This window comes from Akebia trifoliata, chromosome 15 (assembly GCF_017979445.1).
Source record: "Akebia trifoliata isolate Shusen 1 chromosome 15, ASM1797944v1, whole genome shotgun sequence".
Lineage (NCBI taxonomy): Eukaryota > Viridiplantae > Streptophyta > Magnoliopsida > Ranunculales > Lardizabalaceae > Akebia > Akebia trifoliata.
In genome coordinates this window covers 17,004,295-17,022,515 of record NC_141389.1, presented here as the reverse complement: position 1 = coordinate 17,022,515, position 18,221 = coordinate 17,004,295, and the positions used below count along the sequence as shown (strand labels likewise).

General features: G+C 33.5%; 1 protein-coding gene across 14 annotated transcripts in view; it reads right to left on the bottom strand.

Annotated features, from left to right (window-relative positions):
• LOC147384448 (Pentatricopeptide repeat (PPR) superfamily protein) overlaps nucleotides 1-11,814 on the bottom strand; it is a 34,909-nt gene extending 23,095 nt beyond the window's left edge. For 6 of the 14 annotated variants that reach the window (XM_086426445.1, XM_086426454.1, XM_086426455.1 and 3 more), the window contains exon 1: nucleotides 1,202-1,604. The gene's annotated coding sequence lies outside the window, so the exon portion shown is untranslated. The other 8 variants (XM_086426444.1, XM_086426442.1, XM_086426447.1 and 5 more) reach the window with 5 other exon arrangements.
• Between the last annotated feature and the right edge of the window lie 6,407 nt (nucleotides 11,815-18,221).

The following is an 18,221-nucleotide window of genomic DNA, read 5'->3' as shown; positions in this document are numbered from 1 at the left end:
TAAATTTGGATTTAGATCACTCGGATTTCGCATGAAACCCAACCCATTTTAAGCCCTAGGTCTTGTACAGTATGTATACTCGCATGTCATTTTTGGTACAATATAACCCTAATTAGGATACAACCTATGCTAGGGGAAAAAGGAGTATAAATATGACGACATTCAAATTATTTGTGATTCTTTATAATTTTAATGTCAAAATTTTGGAACAAGAAGTTTTGGTTTGTTTTACAACCTCTATTTTAGAGACAAAAATTAGGTCATCTTTGTAAAAGAGATAGCAACACACATGTCATTATAATATCTAAGGTAGACACATTTATGATTATCATTTTCTCTACAACATTAAAACATACCATGTGATCAAACTTTCATGTGACCACTTAGTGGTGCCTATTTCAAACTACAAGGTGACACTAGTTTCCACACTTTGTGCTCTTAATTCAACATCTTAAACTCATCATTTTGGTCCATAAATAAGTATTGTATTCTTATTCTAGGCCTCTGTTAAGAAAGACTATTTTGACACCCTTTTGGTGTATGACCAAGTTGTCGATAATTAGGACCGCTTCAACACATTGATGTATGTTATCTTCTAAAGTAGAAGGGTCACCTTTAAAAGGCCTAGATCTTGGCCACTCTAGCGTTTGATTCCACCTAGGTTCTATTATTTTGTATTTGAGTTACCCTTGTCTTCAATCTTAGGTCTAGGGCTAGCAACGGATCAGTTCGGTACCGGATCAGTGCCAGACCGCTACCGATCCAAATCATTACCTTATTATCCACATCCGATCGGATCTACAAATCTCTGAACCAAATCCGATCAGATCTACTAATCTTTTCAACCAAATCAGATCTAATCCATCGAATCAATTAATATTATCAAAGATCCAAAAGTTCGATTAAAATTTGAAGAAAACAAACAATTGAACCCCAATTTCATCAACCAAGAAGAAGAATAAAGAGGAGAGATGAACATACTCACAGATCAAAGGTTGGATTAAAAGGGGAGAAAAAAACTAATTGAATCCCCAGTTTCACCAACCAAAGAAGAAGAAGAACAAAGATGAAAGATGACTATTCTCAAAGATCCACAAGTTAGGTTTAAATCCTCAATTTCACCAACCAAAAAGAAGAAGGAAGAGCAAAGAGAAAAGATGGCAGAGAGAAGAAATCAATGCACATGGTTGAAGCTAGCAACCTTAGATCTATCCATATCACCGCCAAGCTGTGGGGAGCCAGCAACCTTAGATTTGGATCTAGATTCTGTTGAGAAGATTACGGGATCAAGATATGTCCTCACTTGAAGTCAATGGACATGGTTGAAGCCAGCGTACCTGAAGAGGAGTTGTCATTAATGGAGTCTTCATCTTCTTTATATTTACTTCAATCAGCAATTAATGGAGTCTTCCTCTTCAGATTTACTTCGATCCACCATTAATGGAGCTTAAAATGAGAAGAAACCCTAATAAAAAGAGGAGAGAGAGAGAGCGAGTGCGTGTGTGTGTACCTTAAGAGGATTCATGGGTGAGGTTGATGACAATGATTTTGGGAAGAAAAAAATTAGGGATTTTACAGTGGGGTTGAGGGCTATGGCTTTTGGGAAAAAAAATGAAAAGAGAAAAAGAAAAAAAGAAAAGTGGTAACCAAATAATTGTACAATTCACTTTGTTATTACCATTGGATTGAAACAAATCTGACGAAAGTTTGCTTACATATATATTAAAAAGAATATAATAAATCGGATCGGGTTTTTATTGGATTGGATCGAGGCAAACCCGAAACCAATCCGAAGGTTAACCAGATATGTCAAAACTAAATTACATATCCAAATCCAATTTTTTTGATCGGATAGGACCGGATACCAGATAAAAACCAAATCATTGCCAGCCCTACTTAGGTCCATCTATGCTAATTGAGGGGCTCAATTATTCTAATAGTTAATTTATAGATATAAATAGAAATTTATACTCAAAATAAATTGCATTCATAACCTAGGAATGTGCACTTAGAAGATTGGCTTCCATCTTTGGGACTCTAACAATCAAGCAATCTGACATAAGCTAGGTGCTCCAAACCCTATCATAACTTTAGTTCATTTTTCTACCTTTCCATAATTTATTTATTTTTATTTAGACCGAAGAACTCTATTAAAAAATCCCATATCCACATATTGGAAGGGGCCCTTGAATTAATGAGTAATGCACTTACTTGCTCAGTAAAGGTTATATGTTTCCATTCAAAGCAACTTCGTTCATTTTCGGAGAATAACATGATGCCGTTTCATTGATCATTCCCTATTATTAAAGAACTCGTTGAAAAATGTAGAATTCTACTCCATGCTTCTATAACTTCTAAGATTTTCATTATTCTATCTTTTTCCTTTTTTGATAAGCAACAAGGCTAGTAGTTAGTAACTAGTGGGAGGCAGGTTTTGAACCTACTCGACATTTTAACCAACTTAGCGAGCTAGCACCTTCCTTTTTATTTTCTATCATTTTGATTTTCTACTCCAAAATAAAGTTCTTGAATATTTTGAAGGACTCACTCTTATATCCATAAAGGACAAATGTTTACCTTTCGAGTAATCGTCTATAAATGTTACCAACTATCTTTTACCTCCACAAGTTTAGATTAATCATCCATAAATGTTACCAAGTATCTTTTACTTCCACAAGTTTAGAATATCTACTAACTCATAGATACTTGCATTAATTCTTAGAAATTCAATGTTCCTTTGGCCACATCCATTTGAGGTTCTGTTTTTTTTTTTTTTGCTTGCATACATGACTCACATTTTTTGAAGCCGTCATTGTTTAAAGCAGAGCGGGTATGAACCCAAGTGAATTCATGTTTCTCAAATATTTCTAATTAATACGAGAAATTATAACATGCCACATTCACCAAAGACAAGCAAATAGAATAGGTACAAGTTTTATTAGGATTATCAACATTTGATTTGAGCATTCATCACATGCATAGCCCTTACCTACAAAAAATCTCATTCTCTATTTTTACACATTGATCAGCCCCAATAGTCTTATGTAAACTACCCTCTTTCAGCAAAAACCCAAAATCAAGTTATTCTTTTGTAAAAGAGAGGTTCTGGGTTCATAACTTATCAGTATATTGTTGAATATATAATAAAATATTCTTAATTTACTTGGATTATATAAATATAAAATAACAATTCTTGGAATTTCAAAATATCTAATAACAAGTTCAGAACATCTTCTAACTCATAGATATACAAGTGCAAAATTCAATGTTCCTTTGGCAACATACATTTTTTTTTTTTGGTGGCATACATAATTCACATTTTTTTAGGCCATCGTTGCTTAAAGCAGGTATAAACCCAAGTTAATTAATGTATCTCAAATATTTCTTATTAATATGAGAAATATTAACATGGAGAAAATTGGACCGAACTCTTATGCTTCCTCTGACCACAATCCCTACCAATTTAAAGGGATGAACCACAAGATGTGGAAACAAACGATGTTCTTCTACTTAGGCACCACGTTTGAGAAGTGAATATGAAGCAGCAAGCAGGAAGGTTAATTTCACACGCAAAGCCTACATTTTATATTGCCTAGCAGATGACCCATAGGATTACAATGCAGATTTTAGTATGACCAAGCATATTTTGTGATGCTCCAACAAAAAAACAAAAAAAAAATACACATCGTAAATTGATATTTGAAATTTTAGATGGCTGGCAATAATTCGTTGTTACTCAATCACACAAGCTGCAGATAAAATATTGACTAAGGAATGAATGTAGATGAACAATTCACAATGGCAATTCTGATCGACAAACTACCACCCTCCTAGAAGGATTTGGTAACACACTCTGTCATAAAGTCCAAGGAATTCTCCATGGAAGGCCTGATTGTCCATCTTTACAAAGAAGAGTAAGCTCATTTCCAAGAGTAAAAGGAAGAGCATCGTTCTGTCAAGGTCAACTACATGTATGCAAAACAGAACAAGAACAAGGTTCATATGAAGACAAATAAAAAACAAAACATGAAGAAGAAATGAACTCAGAACTGGAAGCTAGCCCAAAACCAAAACAAAACCAGAACAAAACTCTAAACCCCCTTTCAAGACTGATAAAGAACTATGTTTAGATTGTTTGTTATGCATGTCATGCATCACAAATTATTCTACGATAGTTAAACTTGTTAAGGACTAAAAGGGTTCTGAAAATAAGAAATGATTCCTTCATCTGACAAAAACATACATTTCCAAGTCCACTCATACATATTATAGCTTGTATAGCTTGTCATTGGTAAGTTACTTCCTTTGAAATTTGACGTTAAGCTTAAAAGGGCATCATGAGTAATGGTTATAAAAAATAAAACTAAATATACATTACTTTTTGGGCAATAATTGGTAAAGGATTTAAAATGCCATTTAGTTTCAAAGTCACCATTCTTTAGTGTGTGTAGCACAAGAATAATGGCAAACCAGAAAAAAAGAGAATATAATTGAAATATTCATAGCTTATTAATAAGACTAGCTAAAATTAAAACATCTTAAAAACCACATATTGCCTTTAAATAAAGTTATTGGGGTATCTCCGCACACGCACCTCAAGATCTAAGCCACAAACTAATGAGATATTTCCTTTTCATGTGGCCTTGATATCCTCAATGGAGGAGTGCTTGTCGACCCAAGAAGTAAGGTTTGATAATACTTGTGCCTATTTTATTACTAGCTTGAGCATCAAAGTGTCATCAATAGGTACCCATCCGGCAAGGAGATTGAGGCGACATCTAAAGGAGTGATACCAACCCTTCAATCCTCTAATCTAGAGGTGTACGCTGAAATTTACCCCCTCAAGAATATTATAGTGATTTGAGAGACATAAAAAACCGGTTATAATTGAATGTTTATGTAATGCCTATTTTTATTGATGAAGTGTGAACATGGTCTCCTAGGGTAAGAAGTATCAAGAGTACTCCCCAATGCATGTAGAAACTATGCTTCCTAACAATCATGTGTATCAGTAAGTTAGTAACTTGGCTGTCTTTTCTTGCTTGAATGTTGAGGCATTGGTGATGCCATGGAAATCAATGGTGTGATTCCAAGGTAAATCTATCATCTTCTTCTTCTTAGTATTCTTTTCTTCTTCTTTTTTTCTTTTTTTTTTTCTTTTATTTCCTATTTTGAACCCATAAAAAGCCCAGCCAATCCCTTCTTGGGTCACAAGGAAAAGGGACTATCCAAACCTACCCTCGTGAAACCCACAGCACAATCCACAAGCTTATTCAACCTACCAGAATTACTTTTAACCCTATTGCAACATTTTATAATTACCCTTTAAAATATATAGCCAATTGGCATAGGAAAATCTTTCACAATGGTCAATAAAATCTTTTGTGCATTTCTATAATTTTTCTTTCTTCTTCGTCACCAACTAATTAACCCTTCCTCTATTCTTCCTAAAGTAGAACAAACTTAGAATCGATAAAACATAGATTATCTTACATCAAACTCAAAACATCAACAAAAAAAAAAAAACACAGGGTAAAGCAAGCACTAAGAGAACATAAGGAAAGACCTCCTCATTCTCACATTAATCTTTGGTGAAGGATAGGGCCCTCACCGATCGCAGCAATTGATGAGAAGCTTATCCACAACTCACGTGGTTGTGCATATCCTGTCCTCCACATAGGAGTCCATCTATATTTAGTCACTCTCTTTTAATAGTTGCTACAAGCAAGTGATAAGAATTAATCACCTTAGATTTATGTTAGCAAGGGATAAGATTTCAGCAATGTTGGTGTAATCCTAGCATCTATATAATGGGTTAATTTTGATTGAGAAAGAAAGGAATATATTCACAATCTCTCTCTCTCTCTTAAATAAGAAGAAAGGAGTAAAAGAATAGAATGCTGCATGACTGCTGTTGTGCTGCCTGGTACGCATCACTCTCTCTTTGTTTCATCCAGATTTTTTTTTTAAATCTTTGTTTGACGTTAGAACTCAGAAACTACAGAAACTCAGAAATCTTAGTCATATACTTGGATAATCGATTAAAGCATACTCAGATACTGAAAATCTTTATTAGAATTTTTTGGGTTTAAGTTGGTTCACATCTCAACCAACATATTTCTTAAAAAACACAATTTTTTCTTCCCAAAGAACTGTTTATTGCATGTATAGGATATTTTCTTATCCTATTTCAGAATATCAGACTTTTTTTTTATTGATAAGTTGTTTCATAGATGTTACTTAATATAATATGTCATGCTTGTTGATAAATTTTGCTCCAATTTTTAGAAGATTTCTTTTAAACTAAAATGAGATTTTGAAACTGCTCATCCCAATTGAAGCACAATCCATGACTCTTTGGTTCATCCATTTTGGTAGAAGTAAGTCATCGAATGGGAAAAGTGGTAGGCAGTGTTGGTCCTGTCTTAGAGGCTGCCATCAGCTATGGAAAATAAGTCGATGAGATAGGTGAGATAAAATGTTTTGTAGTTGAAGTCATGGGCTTTTGAAGTGTAATAATCTTCTCTTTAGCATGCCAAGCATGGTTATTTGCTTGAATCAATGTGTCCGGCTGAAGAATTTCACCTCGCCATGAATGTCATCCTGCTAGCCACTTACAAATGCGTTTACCATACATAATTCAGGTAGTCATATTGTCAAGTTGGATAGGCTTGAAAAACTCATCAGGGTAGTCTTGCACATTCCCACATTATTGCAATCGGTCAAAAAACGCTCTAGGTCTAGTGTGTTTGATTGCACCAAAGTGAATGTACAACGCCGAACGAAACTCTTCCCTTGTCCAAGTAGCAATCACATCCTATATCCAATGTACTATTGGAAGGCTTTCTTATGGGGGCGTCAAATCTTAAAGAGAAGATTTTAATTTTTATCTAGATTTCTGTTTTAGGACTTTATTTTCATGTCTTTTGGGCCTATTTTGATGTTTTATTGGCCCATGGTCTTAGTATAATATTTAGGAGCAATTTAGTAACTTTAGTTCATCTTTTATTTAAGTTTATTAGGAGAGAAAAAGTTATTAAAATTAGATTTATTTATTTGGTATTTTATTTTGACTAGGGCTCTTAAATTTATTTTCTTTATATAGATTGTATTAGGGTTTTTGTTTTAATGAATGATAATAAAGATTTTAATGAATAAAGAATGTGTTTCTTTCATGGAGTGAAGTGAATTCTCTACCATTCTTAGTGTAATTCCAAGGTTTTATCTTTCTACCCCTTCTCTTTTTTCCTCTAATCTTTATTTTTCTTTTCTATTATTTTGTTTTTATTGATTCTTGATTCTTAAAACCTACAAACCTCAATGCATAATCTTTTATCATTTCTCTTAACCTTTAACTATTTTCATTGAAATTGTGGTTATACTTGCCCAAAATCCAAAATTAAATTATCCTTTCCTATCCAAATCCTTACCCAATCCCCAAACAGATTTTCCTAAATCCCCTATTTTTCCTAAATCAAATTTTCTTTTCTTTTCTCCCCTCATCGTCCTGCATCACTGTCTCATCTAAGTGGAAAAAGTCCATGGAAATTTTGTTGGTAGCATTATAGTTCCAAATCTCATTTCTTTTCGGAATGTTTCGGTTGAAACATCTCGGTTTTCAACAGTCCAAGGTGAAATGAGTATGGAATCGAAACATTTAAGTTTCTTTCAGTCTAATTTGATTTTACCACAAAGAGAGAGAGGTGTCCTTTGATGTAGGACCGTGAATGTTACCCTAGGATAATAAATATGAGATCGGACTGAATTAATATAAACAATGCAAATATAAATCATAAGCTCATACATTCATGTATATTCAAGAGAATCTAAGCGATAATCAAAATAGTCCTAAGGTTCATCACAATCCCAAAGTAATAGCTATTCAAGTACTAATAATATGTTTCAATGGAAGACAAGTCTTCCTCTAGCCTAGGATTTCAGATAGATATTCAAAATAGATTTGTAGGCTCAATTTTAATGCAAACTTTGCAAGATACGTTGTGTTGATTTGTGGGGCTGCAAGTTAACAAGGTCTGGACAAATTGTAGGCTAAAAAACCAGAAGGTGATTAGATTTTTGGATGGTAAGGAATGATGTGGTTCAAGTAGGGAAAGGTTAGGTCTATTTTTTAAGAGTATTAGGATTAGATTTCAACGGATGAAAGAATTTCGAGGGATTTAACTTTATAGAATGGATTGGCTAGGGTTTATTGATGTTTTAGAGGTTTAAAATAGAAATTTAATAAAGAAAGTGAGAAGGAAGATGTTAAGAAAACAGTAAATACCTACCTCAATAGAGAAAATTAATGTTACCTTGGACTTACTCCAAAATAACCTCACACCACACCATTAATGAGAATATCAAAGCTTCCATCTCAATTTTATTTATCATTAAAGAAAATTATAGCAATAAGCAAGTATTTATGATGTTCTCTAAACCGTAAATCTAATCTCAACCATCCAACTAATAAAATGAAAACAACTTAAATAAAACAAAATCATAAATACCATTTATGTCCCAATCCCGTTACTTTATTTCTTTTGAATTTTCAGCCTATGAAAACTCATTAAAAAATCATTATAAAGTTATAACATTTCCCCTAAACACCTATACTAATACCATAGGCTAATTAAATATGAAAATGACATCAAATACTCATCCTAAACACTAAAATAGATTGATAAACATAAACTAAATAAAAACATGAAATATGATGACCCAATGAGAAGGATCCAATGGTGCTCGTCCATGAACTTCATGTCCATACTCCGTCCATCCACAGTGAATCTAAGTGTATTTTCCTCCTTTAGAACATTCTGAAGGGTATGCTTGTGATGTCCTCATCATTCACGTTCAAGTACTTGGATTGTCGGAGTTGCGCTAGAGTCGTGCTGGAGTTCAGGTCAACTCTTTTCTCTTCCCTATGTCATTCTTCTTCATTTTCTTTGCATCTTCTCTCTCTTTTGTTAGGTCAACTCCTTTCTCTTCCTTGTATCATTCTTCTTCATTTTCTTTGCATCTCTTTTCGTTTTCTCCTCTGAATTCGTTTTCTATTTCTTCTTTAAGAAATCCGTGTTTTCGAACTAATGACATACCCTTGACCTCGTTCTCATCTTCTAGATTGACCCATTTAGACCTTGCCCCTTCTTATTTTGTAAATATTTGAAATAACCGTGTGTTTTCAAACAGATGATGTGCCCCTTGACCTTAGTATCCTCTAAAAGCTTTCTTTAAATTTTGAAATTATTGTATCGGAATGTCTTGTATGTCTCGAAATATTTTGGAAATGTTTTGGTATCGTTTCAATTTTTGTAAAAAAAAATTGAAACAATGGAACAAAACTATCTATAGCAAGATTCTGACAAATCTTATTATACTTGAAAAAAGTTGAGCTTGGTACACCTAATTGAAAGGATCATCCCTATTAAACCTTGGTTGGAGTGTAGAAGGAGAGCTAGTAACAATAGAAATGTGAGTGGTGGAATACCCAAGGTTGTAGGTCTCAAATCAACGATCCTTCTTGCCCCTTGTAGCAAGAAATTTTGGATAGATCACAGCATGCTTTAATTATACAAAATTTAGGTCAACAACATCCTTATAAGTGGAAAACTTCTTATCAGTATTTGCTTAGAAATCCTTCAGATCGATAAGATACATTGTTATCCTTTTTTGATGCTTCAGTAATTTGGCTAACTGATTAGTCATAATGGATAGATCAATTTCTAGGCGTTTTACCTGGTTTTGCATTCTCATGGTGGTCATGTATAATCAATGACTCTGATACTCGATGATTTGAAGCTTGATTCCCAAGATCCAAAAGTGAAAAATCATGAGAGGGGGTGAAGAGAAAAATTGTGAATATATTCCTTTCTTTCTCAATCAAAATTAACCCATTATATAGATGTTAGGATTACACCCACATTGTTGAAATCTTATCACCTGCTAACATAAATCTAAGGTGATTAATTCTTATCACTTGCTAATAACAACTATTAAAAGAGAGTAACTAAATATAGATGGATTCCTATTTAGAAAACATGATATGCACAATTACGTGGGCTGTGAATGATGGGCTTAAAGCTGGTCGTGTTTAGGTCGGATATGTGTCTACCCATATCCATATCCAGATTTTTTTATTTGGGATCCAAATCCGGATTTTTTTATTTGGGATCCAAATCCGGATCTAACTTGGATCCTACTAGCTCAAACCATATTTGAATTTTTTTTTATTTTCATTAAACCCATATCCGAATCCAATCCAACCGAATTAATTGATTCGGGTCAGTCAGTCAAATAATTTCAAACCATTTCAAAGTAATTTATTAAAAAATATGGCTTAAATGTGACTTAAACTCAAGACCTCTCCCCTTTAGAAGAGAAGCTTTGACTACTACACCTAATACTCATTTTTTGATGAATGATAGACTAAAAAATATAAAAATAAAGCGTACAAAATTATATATCATTCGGATATAGGGATGGATCCATATCCGACCAATATCCGACTCAGGTTAAGGGACATCAACCCATATTTTAATTCGGTTATACTAGAAGGAACCAAACCTGCTAAAAATCGAATTCGGATAAAATCCGATCCATTTTAAGCCCAAGTGAATGAACTTGTCATCAATAGCTATGATCGGTGAGGGCCCTATCCTTCATCAAAGATTAATGTAAGAATGAGGTCTTTCCCTATCTCATTCTCTTAGTACTTGCTTTCCCTTGTGTTTTTATTTTATTTTTTATACTTTGAATTTGATGTAAGATAACCTATGTTTTATCCATTCTAAATTTGTTCTACTTTAGGAAGAATAGAGAATAGGCTACTTAGTTGGTGAAGAAGAAGAAAGAAAAATTATAGAAATGCACAAAAGATTTTATTGACCATTGTGAAAGATTTTCCAATGCCAATTGACTATATAATGTTGCAATGGGCATGGTTTAAAATTTTGTATCCTTTCGTAATGTTTTGTACAAAACGTTTCAGAATTTCAGCATCCTGAGACGAAACATGCATGCAGAATTTTATCGTTCAGTTATAAGTTTTTTTTGTATCGTTTGTATCCTAAAGTTTCGGCAGAGACAATCCAAAACATATAAAAACTCAAATAAAAAATAAAAAAGAAAAAAACACAAACAGTTGCCAGAGGCAACAACAATTCTCATTGACACATTCCACCAAAGCAAGTTACAATTGCGAAAAAACACTGAGATTCTCAAGATTCTTTGCACGGTATAATCTCTTTAAAAACATAGATTCGCACAAGAAAATCTCCCTTTTTATTCAGAAAAATCACGGATCTATTGTTAGGTTAGAGGAGAGTGATAAAAATCAAAATAAAGTTCTATTTGTTTCTTATACAGAGAGAGAGAGTAGACATCAGGGTTTCTTTGATTTGAATAAATGGCGTACCTGGCGGCTTAGATTTGTAGACTATTTCCTCGCTTGTATTTGCAGATGGTGTTGTCGACTTTGGCGATTTTCAGAGGTTAGTCGTGTCGGGAGTGAGAGAGACAACTCTGTAAGAGGGTTTTTATCTGAGAGACGAACTCGCCTTACTAAATTAATTAATGTATTTCACCGTTGCCTGGGCTCACACATATCCAAAATCATGATCCGATGCTTCAACGTTGTAGAGGAAATAAATCTATCAACTTACAAACAAACAAACAAAAATTACAAAAATGGTTATTGATTGCTGTTTAATTTGAATTTTAAGTTTTGGAGTACGTGGACGTTCGGCACCCTCCAAAATTATGGATCAAACTTTAAAATAAAATTAAAAAATTAAAAAATTAAAAAACATAAATTTGGATCAAAGTTTTTCAATGAAATTTTAAGGTTGTGGTGTTGGATTTCTAATGTGATGATCCATTTGAGCAAAACTACCCTTTAGTAAGTCTTAAAATCTCAACTTAGTCAAGAAAATGTCACTCTCATTCTAAAATTTTGATTGGCTTTACCAAGTCAGTAAAGATTCCACCCTTATTAAGAGTTCTTGGGCTCACCTTGTGACATCCAAAATCATAATCCGATGCTTTAGGATTGTAGAGGAAAATCTTTCAAGAACTTCCAAATAAAAAAATTACAATAGAAAATTATTTTAATATGTTGAATTTCCATTTTAAGTTTTGGAGTTATGTGGAAGTTTTGCATCCGTAACTCAGATTAAGTTCATTTTGTTTAGCTTGGTAACAATCCCCATTTCTCTTGGGTTCGATTCCTTATTTTTCTACAAGTTAAAAAGAGTATAAACATACTAATTTTTTATAGAAATAATGACGACCCATACCAATAGACACCCCTTTTGTTGGTTATCCAATCCGAAAATTTATCACCCGATTGTTGTGGATCCCTAATAGTGAACACACAATACATATGAAGAATCGAAAGCTTGTGAGAAGTTGTTTTCCCATTTTCGTTCCCAGCCCTTCCCCATTCTCTCTTTTTTTTTTGCATACGCAACTTAGATATTATGCACGCTTAAGATTGAAATGATCACATAAAATGACAAAATTTTGCACATGAAATGACAATTTTTTTTATATAAAATAACAATTTTCATTTCACATTAAATAACAAAATTTAAAACTAAAACTTGAGGGAGTAGAAATATAAAACTTATACTAGAAACATTCAAAACCTAATTCAAGGTCCTTGTCCTTCACGATATACACTTTTACTTAATACACCCCAATTTAAAAATAGAACACTAAATTGAACAAAGGTGGGGATGTAAATAATATTTTCTTGAATTAGACGATAGGATTAATAATCTGAAAACAATTAAAATCCAAGATATAAAAATAAAAATTCGAATACATAACTTATTAAAAAATAAATAAACTCATCAAAACCTAAACAATTAATGGGACTCAATATCTAATCATCAAGCCAATTAAACCAAGTTTCGATCCGTCCAAATAATTCTAACTAGTTGATCTTAAAATGAACCACCAATTGGCCAATTAGATATAACAAATTAAATTACTAGTTCATCAAATTATTTTTAAAAATTTTAAAAATCTGAAAAATCTATTGATCAAACCAATTAACAAACCTTTAAAATAAAACTAAAATTACCAATCGACACAGTTAATTAAATTTAAACCATTAATAATTTAAAGCTTTAATTAAACTTAAAACTTCATTCAATTAATTCAAAATCACCAATCATTTATCATCAATCAAAACAATTAATCAAACACCAATCAATCAAAATTAATAATATTTTTAACCAATAGAAATTAAGGGAGGGAACATCATAAGATTGACGAGATCGATATGATCATTACAACTTTACTCATAAAATGCATGCAATCATAGACAAGTTCAATTGAAACTCGAAGTGAAATAGAGAGTCCCATAAGGACTCGATGTGTCCCTCTTGACTAGATCACAAAAGTGAAAAAAAGAGTCATGTTGGGACTCTATCCCCTCTTTCTCTAAAAACACCCCTCCCCCTGCGTTTCTCTCTCTAGAATTTAGCCATCGAAAATTTCAAAGAAAAAAATGCAGATAAGGAAAAAGAGATCAAAATTTGGAGAAAAAAAGATAAAACAGAGAGAAAAGAGAAGAAAGAGTCGTACCTGCACTTCTTCTTTCTCAATGACACGTCTACAACACAGCCCTAGCGTCACCTTCATCACTATCGTTCTTCTTCTTCTTCGTTTCAACCTTCACTCACTCAACATACCATCATCCTTCATCCTTTTCTTTTCCACGTCTTCACCCTTTCTTTCACGTTCAGCATAACCAACATCTCCTCACCATTAACCCAACACAACAGCTTTCCTCCATTGCCTTCCTTCTTCGTTTGCAATCCCAAATATTACCTTTTATCCCATTCATTTTAGCAACCAACAAACCTGAACTTTATTCCACTTTTAGTAGCCCTTTATACCCCTCTCTCAGACCTTAGATACTCTAAACCTCACCCTTCTTCTCAATACTTATAGCATTTATCCTTCTTAGCCTCACAAAAAATAGCAGCCATTTCACCTCACAAATTCATATAAAATAACAAAACCTTGTGCGTTTCGGACGACAAGTTCGTTACTTGCGATTCGGTGAATTTCTGAAGGGCCTTGGATATCGAAATACTTTATTTAATCTAGGTTAGTCAATTATCTTTATTCATTTATTTTTATTTCATGTAGTAGGTTTTTTTTTTTTGGCTTATTGAGTCAACTTGCGATCCTCGAATTCGCATGATGGATATGAAAAAAATGTTGGATTTCTTGGGTAGGTTAATTTATTAACTTTAATAAGTTATACTTTGAGATTTAAAATATTCATTTTTAGGTCGAGTCGATTCAAATTAATTTTGAATAAAGCGAGTTAATTCGTTAATTGTGGAGATCTTGGATTAATGGATTTTTTTTCTTCTTCTCTTTTTTGTGAAACCTCATGATTTTTATTCATTAATTGTAGAAAGAAATCTTAAGTATTTTGACTTATGAAATTAGAATGCTTTTGAGAAATTGGCTCATCAACGCTATTTTTGCAATTTTTGAGTTGACTTGATGACTTTCGTACACGTGGAGAAGTCGAGATTTGTTTTTTTATTCATGAGATGGCTCACAAAATTTCTAAAAAAAACAAACCCTAAGTCAAGTTGTTAATTTTTGCTTGCAAGCTTTGTAATATCAATTGTAAATATTAATGTGCAAATCTTGAGGAATTTACGTGATGAGCTTCGATTAAGCCATAGGGCTTGATTTGGCAATGTCGGCACAACATGATGATGAATAACCTTAAGAACCTTAACTTAGATTGCCTTGACCTTTGGCCTTTATTTTAGTCTCTTTCAATTGACTTTAAGATTATTTTGACTTCAACTTGACTTTAATTTTCACCTATTGAACATAAAATAGTCTTGGATTGTAGTAGAGACTAATCACCTCGATCGGACGGGTTAAGTGCTTAATACTTTATAAAATCTGTAATTTGACCCATTTCCCATGTCTCTTACTTGTGGATCGATCCGGATCCATTTGGACTTATTTTATGGTTCGTAAACCTAAACTAGGTGGTGACTCCCAATTCCCAAAAAATCCCTCAATTCAATTACATACCTCTTTTGGAATGAAAAAGCTACCAAGGTGATTCCAGGAGGACTCCACTATGGATTTTAGGGTCAAGCTTGACCTGATCCAAGACTTCTTTTGGTTGATTTTTACTTAGGTCAACCTATTTGACCCAAGAAGTCCTTAGTTTAAGTTAACCCTTATTTCTTTCTTTAGTTATTTGTGTTTGCTATTGTCTTTTGTGATAACTATTGTAGATACCCCAATTTGCACGAATCAGTTAGGAAAATCTAAATTTTCTCGAATTGATTCCTAGTTAGACTTAAACTTCTCAATGGACCCACATTACCACTTGGCATCATATTCATGCATACATGCATACTATTTGCATCTCATATCATTCCATACCTTGTCCCTAATCCACTTTAACCCTATGTCTATCACCCATATCCTAACCCAAGTCCATAAATAAAGTCCATATCCAAACCCAACATCAAGTCCATCCTAAGCCCAAACCCAAGTCCATATCCTAACCCAAACCCAAGCCCACTCCAAGTCCATTCTCTCACCCCTTCACAAGATGACACATGTTGATACCTCATAAGCTCCCAACACCCAATGCATCATCTAATTGGAGGGTCAACTTCCCCTTTCTGAAAACTCAATAATACCCTTCTCAAAAAGTTTAGTCAAACCAAAAAGGTTATTTGGTCTTTGGTAATAATCCATAAAGGTGAGAGAACTTCCCATTATGCCCTCAAAAGGTGGGAATCTTCAAGTACATACATGGAGTTCTCCCATTGGTCAATTTCAAAAATATACTTCTACCTTTGCTTTATTTGTTATTTACAAATGAACCAAGATCTACTTTTTACTTACCACATCACCTTTACACATGTCATGCTTCCATTCACCCTCCCAAAAATACTTTTGTCCTCCCATTGGTCCATTTCAAAAATACACTTCCACCCTTGCTTTATGAGTTATTTACAAATGAACCAAGGTTTACTTTTTACCTACCACTCCACCTTTACACATGTCACTCCCTTATTCGTCCTTCCAAAAGTTTTTTTATTCTCTCACCTCTATTTATCAAAAAACCAAGGATCAAAGAATGTTTTTAGGGTTTCTTCACAAATGTCATCTTTGCCCTCATACAAATGGAAAATTCAAAAAGAAACAACCTAAACCTCATGTCCATTTTCTTTATTTTTAGGGTTGGACTACTTTATCCCCAAAAGTTTTTCAAAAACTTTATAAATACCCTCATTTTCTAAGAACAACTCATGCTCTCAAGCCCCCCATCTCTCAACCTAAAACTTTACCAAATTCTCTACTCATTTCTTAACCTTCAACTCTCTCAACCCTCAACTACGTCCTTCAACTCTCAAATTCATTTCTCAAGCCCAAGATCATCCAAGACCTCCAAGGGGACAAGGTAGGATAGTAGTTGTTTATTTATTTTCTTTTAACTTGCATCTTCTTCCTCTAACCATCCCTTTTTCTTTTTAGAAATCCTTAGGATGTAATGGAGAACCCTCCTTCATCCCGAGTAGATTGAACCTCAACCTTGGGCATGAAATGCTTGAGGCGGTTTGGTTGAAATGATGGAGGTTGAAACCCTTTTTAACCCATTCTCATATCATGCATCATAATGTACACTATGCACACACCTCACACATGTTTGGCTATGATGAAGAAATGTGTAACTCTCTTGATGAGGTTAAAACACTAAGTTTCTAGCTAAATATGCATGCATTAAGGTTATGGATCTAAGGGTACTCCATCCATGGAATTTCTCTAAAATCCTAAACCAACATCTCAACTCATGCAAAAGTATGTTGACTCCATAGAATGTCTTCTTCATAAGATATTTCTTATGTCAACACCAACATCAAATCCTCTTCTAAAGAGGTACATACACACCATGTGCACCCACCCACTTCATGCATCCCATGCACTTTACTTGTTATATTATTCTTTTAAAAAATGGCCAAATCTAAAGGTAACCACTATAGGTGGAGAGAATGGGGTGTTTAACACCTTTCCCATTCTCTAACCGAATCCCCTTACTTAGATCTTAGGTAGACCATACATTTTCCATGATTGAGAGTCACTACAATGTCATAAAAATGATTTTCAAAAGAATCGATTCGGGTGCCCATTCACACCCATTTACAAAAAAGAATGGTGGCGACTCCAAACCACGTAGCATTGAAGTTCAAAAGTGAACATTCTCATGTTTACAACTATGATTGTATGCTTATGATTCATGAAAATGTCCCAGGTGCACCTGTAGACACCCCATTTTTGCATTCGCCTGATTAATCAACTCGTCAACCCGATCGCAAAGATTCCCAATGATGGATGTGTATTCTATTACTTTATTTTGTTACCAGATTTGTTTCAAAAATCCAGATGAGGTATCTCGAACTGACAAAACCTTAGAAATCACGCTACGCTAGGAAAATACGACCCCAGAAACATAGAAATCATCATCTTGCAAACCAAAAAGAAGCTTCACGATAAAAATCACTAAAAATTACCAAATTACCAAAATACCCCTAACATCAAAACAACTCTAGAGCCTACATTACGCTTAGGAAAACTCTCTCGAACACATAAAATAACAAATCGGAACCAAATAAATCATTTCACCAATTTTAACAGAATCTGACAAAATTACGAAAATGCCCCTCATAAAGTTCACAATCATTTCACATAAAAATTTTCATAAATGACACAAACCAACATTCTCATTGAATTCCTTACGAAAAATCGATTCTAAAACATCCTAGAACATTAAAAACCGACTTAAAACGTGAAAAGTCCTCTCCGGGGGTAAAATGGTAATTTCACAATTTTCATAATTAAAAAATTCGAAATTAATAAATAAAATATTAAATAATTAAAGTTAAACATTAATGAAATTAATTTAAAAATTTGAACCTAAAAAATCGATCAATCGGGCTCTCAGGCAAAATCGTTGAGGGTTCGTGGGATATTTCTTTAAGGACCCCTCCATTTGGGGGTCCAAAGAATTAAAGAAATAATGAAGGGGGCCTTCTCCAAAAATTAAAAGTAAATCAAGCAAGACTGAAGTCAAGGAATTAAAGTCAATTAAGCAAGACTAAAGTCAAAATATTAAAAGTCAATCAATTAAGACTAAAGTCAAAACATTAAAAGTCAAT